This window comes from Miscanthus floridulus, chromosome 1 (genome assembly GCF_019320115.1).
Source record: "Miscanthus floridulus cultivar M001 chromosome 1, ASM1932011v1, whole genome shotgun sequence".
Taxonomy (NCBI): Eukaryota; Viridiplantae; Streptophyta; class Magnoliopsida; order Poales; family Poaceae; genus Miscanthus; species Miscanthus floridulus.
The window spans coordinates 201,326,489-201,347,520 of NC_089580.1; the positions used below are offsets into that span (position 1 = coordinate 201,326,489).

The 21,032-nt window shown below is 45.0% G+C and overlaps 1 pseudogene; it reads right to left on the reverse strand.

The window, feature by feature from the left end:
* Positions 1-14,879: 14,879 nt before the first annotated feature.
* Positions 14,880-20,058, reverse strand: LOC136509293 (chaperonin CPN60-1, mitochondrial-like; annotated as a pseudogene).
* Positions 20,059-21,032: the final 974 nt, after the last annotated feature.

Sequence of the window (21,032 nt, forward strand, 5' to 3'; positions counted from 1 at the left end):
TCTAGTTCAACTAGGATTCTTCCCATATAAATTTTAGTAGTAGAACTATCAAGTAATCCTACTAGAAAATCTCATTGTAAACCGACTAGGACTCTGGCCTCCTGACTATATGAAGGAGGGCAATGCTCCTATCAAAAGAGAGAACAGAGCAGATCATAATCAATCCAACGCAAAGGCTAAGGCCGACTGGACGTAAGGTTATTACTCGATCTACGATCGAGGGCCTGAACCAGGATAAATCGACTGTCTCTTGCGTAAACCATCGAGTTCGGCATACGCCGAAGCCCGAACATACTGCCCCGGGTACCCCCGTGGCAGGCTATCGGTGGTAAAACATCGACAGCTGGCGCGCCAGGTAGGGGCTTTCGACGACTTTGCTTCCGAGAGCTCGATGGACCTCGACAACATAATTTTCCCGACGGGATCAACTTTCATCTTCGGCTCATGGATCTACGAGGCAGACAACAACGGCAAGCTTCAAAGCCATCTCCTCGAAGATCCAGATCATCTAAAAGAAGTTCCTATTTCAACAACTGCAATGGATCAGCTCACCAGAAGATTCGCGCAGCTCATAGTATCCGAGTCAAATTGGATTTCACGACCACTCGTATCCGATTCGAATTCAAGCTCCAAGGCGAAGTTTTATCCGAGTGCTTTCAAGAAACCGAGTTCTTTTTTGGCAAGATTCCAGAGCACAACCCAAAACAACTCGGATTACCCCCAGAATTCTCTCGAGAAGTCGAGTTCTTTTCCATTTGGGCTCGACAACATGACAAAATCCTATCAGGGACAGGTCGAAAGACTTTTCAATCCAAGATTCGGGATACCACTGACAGGAGCTCAGGAGGGTCTCGTGCTAACGATAACATCGCAGGACTGTATCATCCACTGGCCAGATTCCGTTCCTGAGGGTAGCGGAACCCAACTAGTCGGCACAACAACAACAGCTATTTTACCTTACCAAGAAGGAGACTCGATCTACGACACCGAAGCATCCACTAAAGTTATCAGCGACTCCGACAGCATGAAAACTAACGCCAATAACAGAACGACTCATGCACGAGAAGTGCTCATGGTTCGACGACCGCGGTCACCATTAAATCCCCCAGAAGCACCCGATGTCAGATCATCAGATGAATCAGAATCCAACATATCACCCTTTGCCCAGGGCTACGACGGAGAAACAGATAGTCAGAAACAAGCTAGAGAAAGAAAAAACAAGTTGAAGCAAGGGCGCCAACACCGTGCTAGGCAGCGCAGAGAAGCTTGGATCAGATACGAGTCAGAATTGGCTGAGTACGACAAAAGAAAATCGCAACGAGAAGTCGAAGGAAGACGCACGGCGAATACGCCTTACGATAAGATTCGAGAAGCATTAGAAGAACTCGAAGCAACTTCGCATCCTGATGAGAAGTATGAACAGCTCCAGGACTTGCTCCGATCGACAATCCCGAGAACGCATGAAGAGAAAGCTCGATCAAGACTACCCGCCAGATCAACAACCCACCGGCAAGAAGATCAAAATCAAAGGAAATCCGCTTTCGAAAGACTTGGGCCGGGTGGAAGCCATGACAGAGGAAGTAGGAAGGAACATAATCAAGGCCACCGATTTGAACAACTAAGGAAGACTAGGAGCAGGGTACCTACCCAGACAACCTCGCAAGATTGTTCCCATCAGAACAACAGTTGGCCAGAGGAAGGCGCCGAATCTGAATTCAAAGAAACCAAGGCACACGACAGGTTCCCCTGCTTCGCGAACAGGCTCGCATTGGTGCGATTACCTCACAAATTCAAACCGTCTAATCACTCCAAGTATGATGGCAAAACTTAACCAAAGCAATGGCTCAGAATATATTCACAATCAATTGAACTAGCCGGAGGAGACAACGATATCAAAACCCTTTTCTTCCCCATGGCACTGGAGGCCATGCCTCTCCAATGGTTCGATAAACTAAATCCAGGATCTATCAGAAATTGGGAGGATTTGCAAAGAGCTTTTTGTGAGAATTTCATAGGAATCATTACACACCCAATCACTCATGCAGAACTAAAAGGACTCAAGCAAAAGGGAGGTGAAAGTCTTAGAAACTACTATCGACGATTCGGCGAACTACAAGCTCAAGTGCATGACATAACCGAACAAGAAGTAATTGAAGCTTTCTCTCACAGAATCATGGCTAGATGGCAATTTCAAGACTTCTGCAAAGAAAATCCGAGAAACAATGAAGAATTCAGACGTACAGTAGAAAAGATGATTACTGCAGAAGAAAAAACACGAGAGAGGTTCCCGGACAGAAGCAACCAAGACAACCCAGACAAGCAAAATCACCGAAATAGCAGACATCAAGAAAGAAAACGTAGACCAGACAATACTGTGGCAATGGCCGACAAATCAAAGAAGTTTTCCAAACCCAGAAGATATGATGACATTGAAAACATACGTTGCCCATTGCACCCTAGTGGGAGGCACACCATCGGAAATTGCTACACTTTCAATGATCGATACACAAGAAAAGATAGTAAGGAAAACACCAAAGAGGACAATCAGAAAAGAGAAGAAGACAACCACGAGGACAAAGGATTCCAAAAACCCAGAGGAACGGTAGCAGTGATTTTCTCAGGGGCTCCGGATTGCAGAAGCAAACATCAAGAAAAACTAGCACTGCGGACCATTATGACAGCAGAACCGGCTACACCAAGATACCTCAATTGGTCGCAGTATCCTATCTAATTTACCAGAGAAGACCAATGGACTAGCGTGGGAAACGCAGGCCATTATCCACTGGTTCTAGATCCGACTATTGCTGGTATGACCGTCATCAAAGTACTAATCGATGGAGGAGCTGGACTTAACATCATCTTTTCAGAAACTCTAAGGAAAATGAGACTACAACTCGCCGGGATGATTACGCCAACAAGCACACCTTTTTACGGAATAGTACCCGGCAAAGCAGCCATGCCACTCGGACAAATTACTTTACCTGTTACCTTTGGAACTCCTTCAAACTACCGAACAGAGTTTATCAAATTTGAAGTCGCCGACTTCGATTCATCATATCATGCAATCCTCGGACGTCCAGCACTGGCCAAATTCATGGCAATACCACATTATCCGTACTTACTGCTTAAGATGCCAGGACCCAACGGTATCCTTTCTCTTCGAAGCGATTTAAAGCGCGCTTTTGACTGCGACGTTCAGGCGATCCAAATTGCAGCTAAAGCGCAAGCCGACAATGGAAGAAAAGAAATAGCCACAATCGCTGCAGAAACAAGCCAAGAAGAATTAAAAATACCGGCTAAAAAGCCCAGCATCATCGCACCACCAAAAGAAGCCGACGTCAAGCAAATCGACTTAGGCACAGGCGATACCTCCAAGACAGCAACTATCAGTGCTCACCTCTCGGCAAAATAGGAACTCGCGCTCACCAACTTTCTTCGGGACAACAAAGATATCTTCGCTTGGAAGCCAGCCGACATGCCAGGAGTTCCAAGGGAGTTGGCTGAGCACAGAATTGATGTTAACAAAAGCTCCAAACCTATAAAACAACAGCTACGACGATTCTCACCCGACAAGAAGGCAGCAATTAAAAAGGAAATAACAAAACTGATGGCAGCCGGATTCATCAAGGAGATCCTTCATCCAGATTGGCTAGCAAACCCGGTCCTTGTACAGAAGAAAAACACGGACGAGTGGCGTATGTGCGTCGATTACACAGATCTCAACAAACATTGCCCAAAAGATCCGTTTGGGCTACCACGCATTGACCAGATAGTTGACTCGACAGCAGGATCTACGCTATTATCTTTTCTCGATTGCTATTCAGGATATCACCAGATCGCACTAAAAGAAGAAGACCAAAGCAAGACATCTTTCATCACCCCGTTTGGTGCCTACTGCTACAAGACCATGTCGTTTGGACTAAAGAACGTTGGCGCCACGTACCAAAGAGCTATCCAGACTTGCCTTGGGAATCAAATCGGTGAAAATATGGAGGCATACGTGGACGATGTGGTGGTGAAAACAAAGAACCCAGACACTCTAATTGAAGATTTAAAGCAAACCTTCGAAAACTTGAAGAAATGGAGATGAAAATTGAACCCAAATAAATGTGTATTTGGAGTTCTCTCAGGACAACTACTCGGATTTTTGGTCAGTCAGCGCGGGATCGAAGCCAGCACCAAGCAAATTCGAGCTATAACAGAAATGGGCCCACCTAGAAGTGTCAAAGATGTGCAGAAACTAACAGGATGCATGGCGGCCCTCAACCATTTCATATCAAGACTCGGCGAAAAGGGGTTACCTTTCTTTAAACTACTAAAGAAGACAGACAAGTTCGAGTGGACAATAGAGGCCGATGAAGCTTTCAAAAAACTTACAGAATACCTCACTTCATCGCCTATCCCGACACCTCCAAAGAAAGATGAAGATATGATGCTATATATTGCAGCAACTCCTACCGTAATCAGCACAGCAATAGTCATAGAAAGAGAAGAACAAGGGCGCGTGTATAAAGTGCAACGTCCCGTATACTACATCAGCGAAGTACTGTCAGAATCCAAAATCCGGTACCCGCATGTACAAAAACTACTCTACGCTCTACTCATAACCTCACGGAAGCTTCACCACTATTTCAAAAGCCACAAGATTACCGTGGTGATAGATTTTCCACTCGGAGACATCCTACACAATAAAGATGCCACGGGGCGCATATCCAAGTGGGCAGTTGAAATTGGAGCTCTTGACATCAATTTCACCCCACGGAAAGCCATCAAATCTCAAGCTCTCGCTGATTTTGTGGCCGAATGGACAGAGATTCAACAGCCTTTATCAGATACAATCCTTGACCACTGGAAGATGTACTTTGACGGATCACTCAAACTAGGCGGGGCCGGTGCAGGCGTTCTCCTCATTTCTCCAGAAGGAAAACAACTCAAGTACGTCCTTCAGATATTATGGCAAGCTATAAATAACGAAGCAGAATATGCAGCCCTCATCCACGGGCTATGAGTGGCGATTACCCTCGGAATAAAAAGATTACTCGTATACGGCGATTCAGCAGTGGTCATCAACCAAGTCAACAAAGATTGGGATTGCACCAAAGAAAACATGGGTGCTTATTGTGCTGAAATACGGAAACTTGAAAAACATTTCCAAGGATTAGAAATTTTACACGTCCTACGTGATTCCAACATTGCAGCAGATGTCCTTACCAAGCTCGGATCAGACAGAGCAAAAGTTACACCCGGCATATTCATAGAAGAGCTATCAGTTCCCTCTATCAAACAACCCGGGGAAACAACACATGAAATTCAGGCTAAAGGCGTTCAGATCTTGATAATCAACACTTCATGGACTCAAGTTTTCATTAACTATATCAAAGAAAATAAACTGCCAGCAGATAAAGCAGAGGCCACACAAGTTGTTCGCAGAAGCAAAAACTACGTTCTAGTAGGGGATAAACTCTACAGAAGAGCAGCATCATCAGGAGTACTACTAAAATATGTCTCATTTGAAGAAGGCAAAGAAATCCTAGATGAAATACACTCAGGTTGCTGTGGAAATCATGCCGCTTCAAGGACACTGGTTGGCAAAGCATTTCGCACCGGATTCTACTGGCCGACCGCTTTGAAAGACGTAGAAGAGCTTGTCAAAAAATGCAAAGGTTACCAAATGTTTGCAAGACAAGCCCACGTACCAGCTCACAATCTTATCTGCATCCCATCCGCTTGGCCTTTTTCCTGCTGGGGGCTAGATCAAGTAGGACCCCTAAAAAAAGCAAAAGGCGGCTTCGAGTACATCTTCGTAGCAATCGACAAATTCACCAAGTGAATTGAATACAAACCACTCGCGAAGTACAGCGCAACCAAAGCAGTCGAGTTCATCCAAGACATTATGCACCGCTTCGGCATGCCCAATCGAATCATCACAGATCTAGGCTCCCCTTTCACAGCTACAGAATTCAAGGGCTGGGCACAAGACTGTGGTTTCAGTATAGACTATGCGTCTGTTGCACATCCAGAGGCCAACGGACAAGTAGAAAGGGCTAATGGACTCATACTAGCCGGATTAAAGCCAAGATTATACGAAGAACTAGTGGACTATGGGTCCAAATGGATTGAAGAATTACTAAAAGTAGTATGGGGACTACGAACTCAAATAAGCAGAGCAACAGGCTACTCACCTTTCTTCCTAGTTTACGGGTCAGAGGCCGTACTGCCCGCCGACTTGATCTGGACATCCCCAAAGATAGAGCAATACGATGAAGGAGAAGCGGAACACACAAGAAGATTAGAACTCGACAGCTCAGAAGAAATCAGAGTAAACGCTACCCTCCAATTAGCCAGATACCTACAAGGTTTAAGATGGCATTACAACAAGAGTACCCAACCTCAATCACTACAAGTCGGAGACTTAGTACTAAGAAGGATACAGAAGACTGACGGACGACATAAGCTACTCAGTCCATGGGAAGGTCCCTTCATTGTCACAAAAGTCACCGGACCAGGCACATACAAGTTAATAACCGAAGATGGAAAAGAAGTCAGCAATACATGGCACATCAGCCAGCTAAGAAGATTCTACGCGTAGAAACAACTCAAGAAAAAACAGATATGCAAGCCACAAGGGACCAACGTTCACAATCGACGAAAAGCAATACTCTTCAACAACATATGTAGTAGTTTATACTCATGATCAATAAAGATGGCATTCATCCACAGCATGTCTTGTCATGACCTTCAACGAGTTGTTTTCACGAAACAAAAAGCAAAATGGCTGAAAACATGCCTGAGCATCCCGGCCGAGAGCAAAATAGCTGAAAAAAACGCTTGAGCCCGCCGATGAGGGTAGCTAAAAGCTAACACCCGAAACAAAAAAGCAAAATAGCTGAAAACATGCCTGAGCATCCCGGCTGAGAGCAAAATAGCTAAAAAAACGCTTGAGCCCGTCGATGAGGGTAGCTAAAAGCTAACACCCAAAACAAAAAAGCAAAATGGCTGAAAACATGCCTGAGCATCCCGGCCAAGAGCAAAATAGCTGAAAAAACGCTTGAGCCCGCCGATGAGGGTAGCCAAAAGCTAACACCCGAAACAAAAAAGCAAAATGGCTGAAAACATGCCTGAGCATCCCGGCCGAGAGCAAAATAGCTGAAAAAACGCTTGAGCCCGCCGATGAGGGTAGCTAAAAGCTAACACCCGAAACAAAAAAGCAAAATGGCTAAAAACATGCCTGAGCATCCCGGTCGAGAGCAAAATAGCTGAAAAAACGCTTGAGCTCGCCGATGAGGGTAGCTAAAAGCTAACACCCGAAACAAAAGGCAAAATGGCTGAGTCGACCAAAATTTAACTTCAAAAGACCCTCCAGCACTTCGTTCCGAAAAGCAAGAGGCTCGGGGGCTACATCCAGATAGGAATACTTTTTGCTCGGAAAAGCACAAGCGCCACTCAAGAAAGCACTCGGATGCCGAAGTTTGCCAAGGCAACATTCCATACCGAATCGTTTTACATAGCGCAGGCGAAAGGTTGTTAACGCAAAGATCTACATCTAATAAGTCATAGCACGGACAAAGCACTCGACGGATCACAAAGGAGGAAGAAAAGAAAAGTACTCGACAAATCGAGGGGTCTCATCAGAATAACGCACAAAGTTGTTTTGCGGAGCAGAGACGGAAACAGGACAAAGTACTCAGCAAGTCAAGTAACTTCAACCGCACCCATGCAAAGAATACATCAACAAAAATAAAGAATCTTCATTTAAAAAGGAGTGTAATATTACAAGGGGATGCTCAATCGAGTCAGGCGTTGTCATCAGAAAGGGAAATGTCAATATTTAGACTGTCTACAACCCTACTGGCTAGACCTTCGACCTCAGACTCCATCCTCTCAACGGCGTCAAGATATTCTTGGCTTTCAGCTTCTTCTGCTATCTTGGAGAGAGGCGCCTCTAGAGCAAGGACCCGGACCTGGGCCAGCACATTCTTGGTACATACTTGGGCACACCTCTTCGCGAACTCTTGGAAACGAGTCGAAATCCGGGGAATGAACTGCGCCCAAGATTGCATGTCATCCGCTGGAGTCCGGAGGACATCGGCTACTGAACGAAAAGATTTCCACAAAACATTCCAATTCTCAGTAGCCGTCGCCAGCTTCCCAGACAAGCCTTCAATAGTTTTTTGGGCCTGCACAAGATCTCTGTCAGCTCCGCGCCTAATCAGCTTAGCAAGGGCGAGTTCTTCCTCAGCATGAGTAATTACCTCCTCAGCTCTATTATGACTAGAACGGACAAGGGCCTTCATTTCATCAATACTCTCCGAGAGCTTCTGCTTCTTAACTCGGAGAGCTAGACAGGACACCCAAGAACAAGTCAGCGGAAAAAGAAGTCAAAATACAAGAAGAAACAGGTAGAACCCGCGGCACCTTTGCATTCATTCTTCGCAGACTCCACTGCAGCATCCCTCTATTTCTCCGTCTCCACTACCCGGGCGCGAAGGGCTTTCTCCTCCTTTTGGTGCATTTGACGCTCCGTCTCCAACTCAGCCCGGAGGAGGTCAAGATCGGCTTTCAGAGCGTCCACCTCCGAAGACAACTTCCTCTCATTTTCAGATGAGAAAAAGAAGCCAGAATGATCACGAGAGAAAGACTGAGCAAAAAGAGGCAAAGAGAAACAAGGTGTAAGGATAGAAGAAAAACAAGCATGCAAAAGAGGAGTGACAGTAAAACCTACCTGGAGCTTTTCACCAAAAGAAGTCGCGAGGGCCGACAAGCTCCCCCAGGCTGCGGTCAGCTCCGATAACCGATGAGTGGCATCGAACTGTTGCACCACGTCACCGGAAAAGGAGGGGCCGCCGGAAGCAAGAGAAGGGGAAGGAGAGGCCGGCTGGGGCGAAGAAGGAACGACCAAAGCAACCTCTAGGGAAGCCGGAGCCAAACCCTCAGAAGGACCCGGCGCGACGGCCACAGTTACCTCCGGAGCGACCAAGTTCGCAACTCCGCCAGGTAGCTCTAAAGCCCCCGCGGCGACTTCATCAACAGAATGTTGTGAGTCTCGAGGTTCGGAACTCGTTGGCATGGCGGGAGGCAGAGAAGAAGTCGATGAAGAAATTAGAGAAGATGAAACACTAAAAAGTGATAAAAGGAAGCACCAATAAAAATCAGAGGAAGGAAGATAAAAGCCAAAAAGATAAAGCTAGAATCTACTCACCCGACTACTTTTTTCTTCGCAAAGCCAAGAGAAAGCCTCGCAGGGGGAACCACGACGGCGAAGACGTCCCCGCCACCCAGCGACGGGAGCGGGACAGCCGACAACGAAGCCACGGAAGAAGCCGGGGCTGGAGCCGTGGGAGAACTACGCACCGGAGGAGCGTTACAGCTCGGGACAGAGGCAACCAAAGAACTCGACACCGGAGCTTCAGAAGAAGTCGGCGCGGGAGCCTCGGAAGAACTCACACCCGACCTCCGATTACTTAAAAAAGTTCAAGACTAAAATTCAAAACAAAGAGGAGAAATTCAATGCAACAAGAATATGAAAAACAACTCACCGCCGCATGATGAGAGGGACTTCATCATCCTCTTCTTCCTCAGCCAACGAAACCAGAGCACCTGCTGAAAAGGAGATGAAAAGTACTCGGTTCAAGAGAGAAACATGAAAATAAAAGAACAAAGAGTATTAAATGTGCTCACCTAAGAGCATGCTAGCAACAACTGGAGTACCTGAGGGAGTACTTGGTTTGCGAGGCTTCTTGGAGACAGGCAGGCCAGATGAAGACCCGTCCATTCGCCCCCTCTTTGGGACACTGCGAGGACCGCGAGGGACTAGACGAGGAACATATTCTTCATATACATCAACAAATCTGAAAGAAACCCCAGGAAGGGCTGTAAAAGTTTGAGACTTACTAATTGCAGAAGTACCAGCTAGACGATCCCCAGTCTCCGCCACGGCAGGGAGAACATCAAGGGGGGTCGGATCGACAAAGTTCCGCCCAAGCTCCTGCGAAAAAAGATAAAACATCGAGACAAGAAAAAGCTAAGCAAGAACGGATGCAGCAAGAATACATAAAGAACTCAAACAAAAAGATAGACAACTCACAGCTGAGGGCGGGTTGATGGCCGAGAACTCAGAGACGGCAGGAGGAATGATGCTCACTCCTTTCAGCATCTTCTGGAGGTGCTCGAGTACCTCCTCACCGGTCAGCTCAAGAGCTGGGACCATGCGTGAAGGATCCTCGGCCCCAGAATACTCAAAGCCGAGATGCTCCCGCTCTTTCAAAGGCTGAACCCGACGATGAAGGAAGCTTGAAACAATACCAAAGCCGGTCAAACCCTGCTGTTTCAGCATGCTAATCCTATCAAGGAGTGGCTGGATCGCTTGAATCTCAGCAGGTGACTCAAGCTTCTTGTCCCATTGGTCATTCACCACAGGACCAGATCCGGAGTGAACGACAAGAGAAGGGATCAAATTGGCAGCGTAGAACCACTCGGCACGCCAATCTTTGACAGAATCAACCAGGTCATAATCAAAAAACTTAATTTTGAGACCCTGGCGAAACTGAATCCCGCAACCGCCGAGGGCGCTGGTTTCTTCACGGCAGGGTTGAGGTTTCAGACGAAAGAAAAAGCGAAAAAGAGATAGAGAAGGAGGGATCCCAAGGAAGGCTTCACAAAGGTGAACAAAAACAGAAAGATGGAGAACGGCATTGGGGGTTAGATGGTTCAGACTAACCCCGAAATAACCAAGAAACTGATGAAGGAAGGCGGAAGCAGGAAGATAAAGTCCAGCGCGGACAAAGGAAACAAAAAGGACAATCTCACCAGGACCCGGAGCCGGAACCCGATGCTCGCCCGGAACTCTCCATTCAGCGATGACTTTGCTTTGGATCAAGCCGTCGCTAACGAGCTCGCGCAGCTGGTCTTCGCTTGTTGTTGGAGCCGGCCAAACCTTCTGAGCTGCCCTCATGGCCACGAACTCCTGGTTTTCAATCAAAGACAGGGATGACTCCTCGTCCACGAAGGTCGCCTGAGACTTGCTTGTGGTTTTCTTCTTTCTCATGAACTGGCGGAAGCAAAAAAGGCACTAAGGAAGATGAAGCTAGAATGATGGTGCTCGGGTGATGGCGACAATGACGGCAGCGGATTTCTGAGAGCTAGGGTTTAAAGGCAAGAGCTGGGCGACAAGGGAAAGGAAGATAAAAGGTCTTTAAATAGATTTTTCAGTGATACAAACAGCCCACAAAGCCCGTTAAAACACAATGTGGGAACACAACGGTCCATTTACCGACGCAGCTAAAACGACGGAGGGCACGAATCCTCACAACGGTACAAACCAACGGGCAGATTTCAGACTTATCCGTCCAACGCCACGGCAGGGTTATCAGATTGATACAAGAACAACCCGTCAAACCAAGAAGAAAGAAAGAAGAAAGAAAGGGCTACGTTACGAGGAACAAAAGAACCCGGTTATGTAAGAAAGAACTCGGTAGTCTTACGAACGACAGGGATCACAACAGAAAAGTCAAAGACAACTCAGAAGACAAGATTCGTTACATTACAAACGACTTCAAAAATAGAAGATTACAAATCTTACAAGACCCAACGAACTCGGCACCATGAAAAGCAAAGTAGCAAAGAGGAACACGGACACGACTAGCCTCTGGAACGACTACATGTCCCAAATTGCTACTCGGAAGGACAAACCACCATCAGTTACACTGTTTTCTTCAAAGGACGGACGCAGTGCATCCAAGGCGGAAATCGACAGCACGGCAGGGCAACATGGAGCATAGAAGGCCGATAGGCATCTGTCTACCCAAGACCGATGTGATGCTGGATATGGTGTTGATCTGCACCGGACGGTCTCAAGACAGACGACGAGGATCAACCCAGAACTGCCAGATGAAGGAACGAAGCCCACATCACAAGACTTCCTCCAACTACCACCACGTACATCCTAGCACAATGCTGTCGCGGGATTAGCCTACCTCTAATCCCTATCACAAGACTTCCTCCAGCTACGACAAGACACACAGGAACTACAAAACATGCCCGGGGGCTGCTCTACTTCACAAACTACCATGTTCATGACCACCAAGGTTTCAACAGAATATCCAATGAATGAAAATAAGCACTCCGGGACAGTATTTATAGACCAAAGGATCAGCGCACATGAACTAGGAGTACCAACGAAATAGGCCTAACAAAGAACACAGTGAAAAGACAGGACTCAATAATAGATGACTCACGCGAGAGGAAGCAGTACTCGAAGACGGGCATATTCGAAAGAATATACCAGCACAGTACAACCCATGAACAAAAGGCATTTACACTTAACCACCACCATACAACTACATCTGGCAACAGCAGACCATCAAAGAATACGCCAGGACCTCACATCCGATTTCTTCCTGAACAAAACAACACGGACATACGCTCGGAGGCTCGACCAGCACCATAGCCTAATCAACACTAAACTAGGGAACCCGGTTTTCATTTCAACTAATTCCGGAGGCTCGGAACCAAAGACAAAGGACCAAGAATACAAGAAACTCAAGACTACAACGACGACGATACATCAAGACTCTTCATCCGACTTCTTTTCTAAAGAGAAGAACTCGGAGAAAGCGCGGAGCTGTGGGATAAACCCAAAAGCACGAGGCTAGTACACTCAGTGAGTGCAATTTCACCAAAAAGGAACCCGGACATAAGCTCGGAGGCTGCATGCCGCAAAACTACTCGAATGATGGTTTAATCCAAAACTAAAAGGCCACTTCGGAAGGATGCCGCAAAACTACTCGGACGATGGTTTAATCCAAGTCTTGGGGACTACTTCAGAACACAAACTTTCAAACAACATAAAGGATCAAGACCCTCCAACTTTTTGTTTCAAATAGCAAGAGGCTAGGGGGCTACACTCAATGAGTGCCCTTTTTCTTTGAAAAAGCGCACGTCACCAAAAGACTTCCTCAACACAGACCATTTCAAGACATTACGACAAAAAGAACCCGGAACGAGCCATATTCGAGTTCTTTTTGATAAAACTTCAACGAACAATCAGAACAACTTCAAGACAAGATCCTCCAGCTCCTTGTTCCAAATAGCAAGAGGCTCGGGGGCTACAACCAGATGGATGTATTTTTTCTTCAGAAAAGCACTCACCACTCAAAGATCCTAAGAAGCGCTACAAGGTTTCACTCCAAAAAGCACTCGGATGACATCTTATTCCTACTCAACAAGACTTGAAGGGACAGAGCGAGACTTTCAGAGCTCAACCATGAAGTGCTCGGGGGCTTGTCGATACAGGACCCACAGGATACCCCGCAAGGGAGAGAGAAGATCTAGTTCAACTAGGATTCTTCCCATGTAAATTTTAGTAGTAGAACTATCAAGTAATCCTACTAGGAAATCTTATTGTAAACCGACTAGGACTCTGGCCTCCTGACTATATGAAGGAGGGCAATGCTCCTGTCAAAAGAGAGAACAGAGCAGATCATAATCAATCCAACGCAAAGGCTAAGGCCGACTGGACGTAAGGTTATTACTCGATCTACGATCGAGGGCCTGAACCAGGATAAATTGGTTGTCTCTTGCGTAAACCATCGAGTTCGGCATACGCCGAAGCCCGAACATACTGCCCCGGGTACCCCCGTGGCAGGCTATCGGTGGTAAAACATCGACAGGTACTGTGCCAAGTACCATGCTTTGTGCTCTGGTTTAAGCATGTATCAGTATATCGAACTGGCAATAGTATGCACTAATATGTCAAAGTTCTTTCACTCTCAGTTCTGCTTGCCGTCTATGTATTTTGTTCTTTTTGTTTGACTCATGTTTCTTGATAGATTTATACTTTTTCTATCTTTTATTTCTATGAATTGACTTCTAACACACCCTGGTTGTGTAAGTTAGCCATTGTGTTTTTCATGATAGGATGATTTATTTATTTTGCATATTTCATCGGTCTTGATTCTAGGACTACTGCATTGTTAAGGAAAAGTCTTGTAATCTTGTTATATGGTTTCCTCCATTCAAGTACATTTTGCAAAGATCATTGACTGAGTGGTGAAGTATAATTTCTCTAATTGGTTTCACTTATGTTTGAATGCTTTCAGATACGGCATGTGCCACTTCTCTGACAAAGGCTATATTCACCACCAAGTGTTGCAAATCATTAGCTGCTAGAATGAATGCCATGGATCTGAGACACGGTATGACACCGAGCTCTCTCTGCTGCCCCATGTCGCGAGGCACAAAGGCTATATTCACCACCAAAGGTTACAAGTCCTTTGCCGCGGGAACAAATGCCATGGATCTAAGACCTGGTATCTCACTGAACTCTTTGTTGCCCCATGCTCGTGGTTACCAGACAACAAGTTAGAATCCACATCCACACTTGGTAACTTTTGAGAGTGCAAGCTACTATTTTCTAAGAGTGCCAGAACTTGTAGTACATGTTCCTGATTTGACACGTGATCTCTATAAGTTGGTTAAATATAATGCAGACAGACCTATTCTTCTAACTAAATCGGGGAAATTGCTTTCTAGATCACTTGTGGAGGGTGTGGTTACTCTTCATGAACACAGCCTTTGCCTTAAACACAAGTTAGATTTGGGTAGCTTGTTCGTTTCTTCACTAGGGACTTTCAAGCTTCCAAACATCGAAACCATTCCACTCACCGAAAAAAGTCGTTCCGATGATCTATCTAATGCGAGTAGCATGTTAGAGGACATGATGATATTGGCCCATGGGGATAGAGTTGTGCAATATCTTCCAACTAACTATTCTGGTTTGATCAGTGATCTGAAGAACCCAAATACAACAACTAAATTTATCAGATACCATCCAACTCATCTATTGTTGCAGGTAGATGAGCTAGATGGTATCTGATAAATTTAGTTGTTGTATTTAAGTTCTTCAGATCACTGATCAAACCAGAATAGTCAGTTGGAAGATATTGCACAACTCTATCCCCATGGGCCAATATCATCGTGTCCTCTAACATGCTACTCACATTAGATAGATCATCGGAATGACTTTTTTCAGTGAGTGGAATGGTTTCGATGTTTGCAAGCTTGAAAGTCCCTAATGAAGAAACGAACAAGCTACCCAAATCTAACTTGTGTTTAAGGCAAAGGTTGTATTCATGAAGAGTAACCACACCCTCCACAAGTGATCTAGAAAGCAATTTCCCCGATTCAGTCAGAAAATAGGTCTGTCTGCATTATATTTAACCAACTTATAGAGATCACGTGTCAAATCAGGAACATGTACTACAAGTTCTGGCCCTCTCAGAAAATAGTAGCTTGCACTCTCAAAAGTTACCAAGTGTGGATATGGATTCTGACTCGTTGTGTGGTAACCATGAGCATGGGGCAGCAGAGAGTTCAGTGAGACACCAGGTCTCAGATCCATGCCATTTGTTCCCGCAGCAAAGGACTTGCAACCTTTGGTGATGAATATAGCCTTTGTGCCTTGCGGCATGGTGCAACAGAGAGAGCTTGGTGTCATACCGTGTCTCAGATCCATGGCATTCATTCCAGCAGCTAATGATTTGCAACACTTGGTGGTGAATATAGCCTTTGTCAGAGAAGTGGCACATGCAGTATCTGACAGCATTCAAACATTTAGGAAACGTAAGTGAAACCAATTAGAGAAATTATACTTCACCACTCAGTCAATGGTCTTTGCAAAATGTACTTGAATGGAGGAAACCATATAACAAGATTGCAAGACTTTTCCTTAACAATACAGTAGCCCTAGAATCAAGACCGATGCAATATGCAAAATAAATAAATCATCCTATCATGGAAAGCACAATGGCTAACTTACACAACCAGGGTGTGTTAGAAGTCAGTTCATAGAAATAAAAGATAGAAAAAGTGTAAATCTGTCGAGAAACATGAGTCAAACAAAAAGAACAAAATACAGAGACGGCAAGCAGAACTGAGAGTGAAAGAATTTTGACATATTAGTGCATGCTATTGCTAGTTCGATATACTGATACATGCTTAAACCAGAGCACAAAGCATGGTACCTGGCACAGTACTCTCCACAGCTTTGGTTGAATTTTGTGCGTCAGACACTCCATCCTTCTCACCCAACTCACTTGCGCCATCAATCTAAAGGAAAATTGAAAAAAAAAATGTTCACTCTAGCAAGCCAGGAAAATCAATGCACTGAAATGTCATGCCGCTTCTGTTATCAACACAGTAATAACAAACTAAAATACCAACTGAATAATACATACATGCCAGTTAATTTACACATTATGTAAGAACCCAAGGTAATAAATTGATCATCTTAATATTAATATCAAAATCATCTCAGCTGTTTAAAAAGAAGCATTTTATAGCAACGGACAAATAACATAACGTTCAAATTGCCTCATAGAAACTAAATGGATAGAACCAACCTTATCCGCCTTGTCTTCAATTGCCTTCTTATCCCCATCTCCAGCAAGAATGATGGTAATATCCTTAGATATTGTAACCTGCATTCAAACACTTGACTGAATGTAAGAAAATAAAAAGTTTCATAAGGCATGAAACAGAACACACAAGATAGCCTTCTGGAGGTATTAATAGATCACAATATTCAATCATGTAATCAACCTAACTACATTACAAACAGGTATTTATTTAATACTTTCTAACAGTTTAGTCGTATTCAATTTACAGTCTACAGTCACCAAAATACACAATATGTACCTTCTTGCGGGTGCCAAGCGTCTGAGGCTCAAAGCTATCAAGGTTCAACCCAAGTTCCTCAGTTATAACCTAGTTCAAGGAGATGCAAAAAAACAATAAAAGTGAATGAGGACTTAGAACATCTCATAAGTGTGACACAGGCAAAGAAATAGCTCTATGACTTACTTCTCCCCCAGTAAGGACATCAAGGTCCTGTAAATTGGCTTTCCTGCTCCCCCCAAATTCAGGAGCTTTGACCGCTCAGACCTGCTTTTGATTTTTGATTAAATAAATCTGTACAAAAATCCGAGCAAGAAAGCATAAAGAGAGCTAAGCCAACCTTAACACGTCCACAAAGCTTGTCAATAATCCAGGTATACAATGCTTCACTTTCTACATCTTCCGCAACAATAAGCAGAGGTTTTCTATTCTGTCGAAGCAGAAAAATAGATGATTGTGCATTAGATTACAATTGAAGCCACAAGAAACCATTTTCAGCCATAAGCCTGTGAGACTAAATGAGCAAACAAATACCTTCTTAGCTAACTCCACCACTTTGATCAAGGGATCATTTAGTTCCTATAACAAATTGGATAAAGATATAATCAAAATAAATTAAAGATAGTGCAACAAAGCAACAAGAAAGCAAAGGAAATACTTACACATTTCTGGTACTTTTGGATGGCAATAAAGTATGGAGAGATGTAACATTTGTCTAACTTCATGCCTTCCACAACTTCAAGGTCATTATGGAGAGTATTGCCATCCTATCAGGTAATTCATGGATCATAAACAAAATATAAATTACTAGAAACAAATTCCCAGATGAGAAAATATGGCACTGAAAGCTTCTCCCAGCATAGCTAATTATAAAAATAAAAACCTGATGATAACAATCCCTTGTGTACAGAAAATGCAAATATGTACAAATTGAACACATTAACAACCTAAGGTGGGTATAAGACTGCAATATGGGAGTGTGTAAATTCAAATTTGGAGCCCCAAAACATAAATATATTAGCAGAACTGTCAGTATGGGGAACAAATCGAAAACTGTGACAGTCTTACTTCACCCGACACCTTCAAGTCTGATTAAAAGATAAACGGAGACGATAAGATTGGTATAATGCATTAGATATGCAAGCTAAGTTGTTTAGAGTACTCAAAACAATGGTGATAACCCCCTCATTACCAACCTTCTCCATAGACTTTGCAATTAGCTCACTAATTCCCCTTCGCCAGTAATCTGATACAGGAGCCACTTTTGAGTGATATAAACAAATCAGCACAAATGTCTTAGGGATAACATAACAGACATGCAAAAAATATCTATAGTTTCTTGATTTGTTGAGGTCCAATAGTTACCTAGGCTATTTCCTCTGAGTCACTGATCATTCTTTCCAGGTGTTTTAGGTTTACGACCGCAACATCAGAAGTCACTGAGGTACCACGCCTCAGATCCATGGCGTTCATCCCAGCAGCTAGGAACTTGCAACCCTCGGTGATACCCTTTGTCAGAACATGGGGTTCGGTCTGAAAGCGTTTGAACATTGAAGGAACTTAAGTAGACCCAATTAGAGAAATTATACTTCACCACTCAGTCAATGGTCTTTGCAGAATATATTTGAGTGGAGAAAACCATATAACAAAGACTTTTCATTAACAATGCAGTAGCCCTAGAATCAAGACCGATGCAATAGGGCAAAATATATAAATAATATCCTGTCATGAAAAGCACAATGGCTAACTTACAACATCAACATGTGCTAAAAGTCAGTTCTTAGAAATAAAAGATATAAAAATATAAATCTATCAAAAATATGAGTCTAGAAAAAAAAAATACATAGACAGCAAACAGAACAGGAACTGAATGAACTTTGATATATTAGTGGATACTATTGCCAGTTCAAATATATATAGACAGCAAGTTGAAATGCTGAGAAGAGAGGTCAATAGAAAATCCTAATCAGTCATAAGCACTCTCTCTTGTTCCATCCATCCATGGGAGTGAAAGGGACAATAGAGCAATATGATGAACAATTTTCGGTATTCCTAACAAATACTGAAGAAGTTGATTTACTTAACTGCGATGGCCATATAAGCCCCTTTCGTTATAGAGCCTGGGAGATGCTTTCAGTCTTTCGTTATATTTCTGCCAAACACACATCAGTTCTTTGGTTTTGCTTTATCGAATTTTCTCAACAACACTACATACCTCACGTGGCCTTAACTGATATTGATGCAAGCATTTTTTCCTAGACTGATGCATTTTAACTCGGTCTGCATTATGCAATGCTTGCTGGCAATCATTGGTATGTGTTCTTTAAAAATTAAATGGAAACTTCAGTGACATCAGGGTATCAAAGATGGCAACCAAAACTAAGAAATGTGGCATCAGTCATTAAATTGGACGATTGATGCAGTACCAGTCATGCAGCATGGAAACTCAGAAACAGAACAAAAGGGAAAAGCACACTTCATCAGGAACAATGGACCTCGACGAGCTTACCAGAGGCGCCTGCGAAGTGGAGGCGGCGGAGAGGCGGGCGCCGAGGCATTGTCAATCCTCGCGCCCGCAGCGGTGGCGGGGCAAAACGGAACGGCGCTGGAGCAGGAGAGGAGGAGCCGGCGTGTCCTCGCTCCTCGCGTCCATGGCGGCGGCAGCGAACGGAAGGGCGAGGGAGCAGGCGAGGAGGATGCTACTGCTGTGGCCGACCTGGACGCGGTGCTCGGGGCGGGGCTGGGGCTAGCTGCAGCCGCGCCGTGGACGGGGCACCGGGGCCGGGGCATGCCGGCTCAAGGCAAGCCGGGAGCGGCCGAGCGGCGAGCGGCAGCACGCTGGCCGCCGGGCGCAGCCGGCCTGGCGCTAAGCCGCGGTTGTTGCTGCCTACTGGCGGCGACGCTCGTCCGCCGGCTGCGACACGACCCTGTCGGAACACCACCCCGCCTGCGCTCTCCGGCCGCCGCGACGTCGCCCCACAGTAGCATCGTGCCGCCTCCGGCCACCTCACCCGCGGGTGGCGGCGGCGCACAACCGCAACACTTCACCGTCCCCCCCCCCCCCCCCCCCCCCACCCCCCACCCCGACGCCGCCTGCCTCTACCACTCTCCCTCCATGGAGTGTCCTTCGACGTACGCCGGCGCCGCCTGCCGCCGCCGCTCTCCCTCGGTGGAATGACCTCGAACTACGTCGGCACCGCCTTCTGCTACCGTCTGCACTGTCCCGCAGGCTGTGCCTGCTGGCTGCTTGCCGACCGGCCACGCGCTGGGACCTAGGAGCGGGCAGCTAGGAGAGGGAGCAGCCGAGCGGGGAGTTGCCGCGGCGAGCAGGTAGCGGGGCAGGTTGCGGACTGCGGAGCGATGCGGTGAGCAGGGGCCAGGGGCGCGGGGTGGGTGGAACACAGTGATTGGGGAGTCAACGTTGGTGGGGATCGAGGGATATGGTTGACCGTTGCGGGGGGCTAGGTGCGTGCGGGCTGAAGGGAGTTGGACAGAATTGGAGCCTAGCGGGGTGAAGGAGTCCTGTGAACGATTCTTGTTTGAGATCTTCTTGTTTCGTCTTGTCAGGCCGGTCTCAGACAGGTGTAAGTGAAGAGTTTTGTTACGTTGTTTTCAAAGACGGTCTTGTCACGTAGAATAGAATGAAACAGGGAAGAAACGCACATTTTTAATGATAAGTTTTATTCTAGAGTTTCATAGACATTTAATTTCATGACTTATAGAGATTTGTTATTCGTGTCAAAAGAGTTTTATCCCATGAAACTTACTTCTTCTCTCTTATTAAAAACCTTGTCACATCATAAAAAACACTTATGTGACAGCTCATTAAATACAAATAAAACTCTAATGAAATTCTCACTAAGACTGGCCTTAGTGGTAGAGAAAAGTACATTTATTATCGGAGGAAGGGAGTACCATTTAAGACGGAGGAATATTAACTAAACAGAATAGTAGCTAAACGAGACAAAGTCCTATTCACACCGGGCAAACCATGCATACAAAATACTTGGCCATTTCAAATTGGTTTATCGGTTGGTCTTGTGATGTTAGAGCATCTCCGGTGGTTAAAAAGAAAGCAATTAGCTGAGTGTTCCAGGTGGCTAAAAAAACGTTTAGAGTGTATTTGTTAGGTTTCTCCTATAATTTTATAATCCTTGATCCTAAAATATATCCTCTCAGTCCTAAATTATAACTTATTACTTTAATTTTTTGGAGAGTCAAAGCATCTATAGTTTGACCAAAATTATAGAGAGGATTACAAAGATTTATGACATCAAATAGGTATGCTATGAAAATATAATTGATTGAGAATCTAATAATACTTATTTGATATCATAAATATTATTATTTTATTATATAAA